General features: G+C 36.1%; 1 non-coding gene across 1 annotated transcript; it reads left to right on the top strand.

Annotated features, from left to right (window-relative positions):
- Nucleotides 1–590: 590 nt before the first annotated feature.
- On the top strand, nt 591–698 carry LOC130953310 (small nucleolar RNA R71). The gene has a single exon (XR_009075480.1). It is a non-coding gene; the product is annotated as a small nucleolar RNA R71 (small nucleolar RNA).
- Nucleotides 699–2,255: the final 1,557 nt, after the last annotated feature.

The following is a 2,255-nucleotide window of genomic DNA, read 5'->3' as shown; positions in this document are numbered from 1 at the left end:
GACCATGGTTGCTAAGTAGAGTGGCTCTGCTTAGAATTCTCTGTCTGTTGCTGAGAAGATGATGGAAAAGGCTTGCCATTGCTAAACCTGTTTCTTCCACCATTATTGTTGTTGAAACCTTGTTGAGGTCTCTATTGATCCTTCCATGAGAGATTTGGATGATTTCTCCATGAAGGATTATAGGTGTTTCCATAGGGTTCTCCTATGTAATTCACCTCTTCCATTGATGGGTTCTCAGGATCATAAGCTTATTCTTCAGATGAAGCGTCCTTAGTACTGCCTGATGCAGCTTGCATTCCAGACAGACTTTGAGAAATCATATTGACTTGCTGAGTCAATATTTTGTTCTGAGCCAATATGGCATTCAGAGTATCAATCTCAATAACTCTTTTCTTCTGATTCGTCCCATTATTCACAGGATTCCTTTCAGAAGTGTACATGAATTGGTTATTTGCAACCATTTCAATGAGTTCTTGAGCTTCTGCAGGCGTCTTCTTTAGATGAAGAGATCCTCCAGCGGAGCTGTCCAATGATATCTTGGACAGTTCAAACAGACCATCATAGAAGATACCTATGATGCTCCATTCAGAAAGCATGTCAGAAGGACACTTTTTGATCAATTGTTTGTATCTTTCCCAAGCTTCATCGAGGGATTCACCTTCCTTCTGTCTGAAGGTTTGGACTTCCACTCTAAGCTTACTCAATTTTTGAGGTGGAAAGAACTTTGCCAAGAAGGCATTGACTAGCTTTTCCCAAGAGTTCAGGCTTTCTTTAGGTTGTGAGTTCAACCATATCCTAGCTCTGTCTCTTACAGCAAAAGGGAATAGCATAAGTCTGTAGACCTCAGGGTCAACCCCATTAGTCTTGACAGTGTCACAGATTTGCAAGAATTCAGCTAAAAATTGATGAGGATCTTCCAATGGAAGTCCATGGAACTTGCAATTCTGTTGCATTAGAGAAACTAATTGAGGCTTAAGCTCAAAGTTGTTTGCTCCAATGGCAGGGATAGAGATGCTTCTCCCATAGAAGTCGGGAGTAGGTGCAGTAAAGTCACCAAGCACCTTCCTTGCATTGTTGGTATTATTGTTGTGTTCGGCTGCCATGTCTTCTTCTTGTTTGAAGATTTCTGTTAGGTCCTCTACAGAGAGTTATGCTTTAGCTTCTCTTAGCTTCCGCTTCAAGATCCTTTCAGGTTCAGGGTCAGCCTCAACAAGAATGCTTTTGTCTTTGCTCCTGCTCATATGAAAGAGAAGAAAACAAGAAAGTATGGAATCCTCTATGTCACAGGATAGAGATTCCTTGAGGTGTCAGAGGAAAAGAAGAATAGAAGGAAGATGTAGAAGAATTTGAACTTATCAAGAAAGATAAAGTTCGAATTGTGCATTGAGGAGGAGTGTTAGTCCATAAATAGAAGGATGTGAGAAGAGGGGAAGAAATTTTCGAAAATTAAAGTGAATCAATTAAAAGAAATTTTAAGAAATGGTAAATGATTTTCGAAAAATAAGTTTGGGAAAGAAATAAAGTGATTTTTGAAAAAGATTTTGAAATTAGAAATCAAAAAGATATGATTGAAAAAATAATTTTGAAAAAAATGTGATAAAAAGATATGATTGAAAAGATATAGTTTTAAAAAGATATGATTGAGAAGATATGATTTGAAAAACAATTTCAAAAAATTTGATTTTGAAAATTAATGACTTGGCTAACAAGAAATTTAAAAGATATGATTCAGACATTAAACCTTTCTCAACAGAAAAGGCAACATACTTGAAATGTTGAATCGAATCATTAATTGTTAGCAAGTATGGAAAGAAATGGATTTTAAAAATATATGATTGAAAAGATATGATTTGAAAAAGATTTGATTTTGAAAAATTTTGAAAACTTAAAAAAATTTGAATTAAAAACAAAATCTTCCCTCTTGTGCCATCCTAGCGTTAAACGCCCAGAATGGTATCCATTCTGGCGTTTAACGCCCAAAACACTACCCTTTTGGGCGTTAAACGCCCAGCCAGGTACCCTGGCTGGCGTTTAAATGCCAGTTTTCCTTCCTTACTGGGCGTTTTCAACGCCCAGCTTTTTCTGTGTAATTCCTCTGCTATATGTTCTGAATCTTCAATTCTCTGTATTGTTGACTTGAAAAGACACAAATTAAAAAAAAATTGAATTTTTAATAATGAGGAATAATCAAAATGCAACTAAAATCAAATAAACAATGCATGCAAGACACCAAACTTAGAAGTTTGTATACTATT

This window comes from Arachis stenosperma, chromosome 9 (assembly GCF_014773155.1).
Source record: "Arachis stenosperma cultivar V10309 chromosome 9, arast.V10309.gnm1.PFL2, whole genome shotgun sequence".
Lineage (NCBI taxonomy): Eukaryota > Viridiplantae > Streptophyta > Magnoliopsida > Fabales > Fabaceae > Arachis > Arachis stenosperma.
The sequence above is the reverse complement of the archived record's forward strand: the minus strand, read 5'-3'. Positions and strand labels throughout refer to the sequence as shown.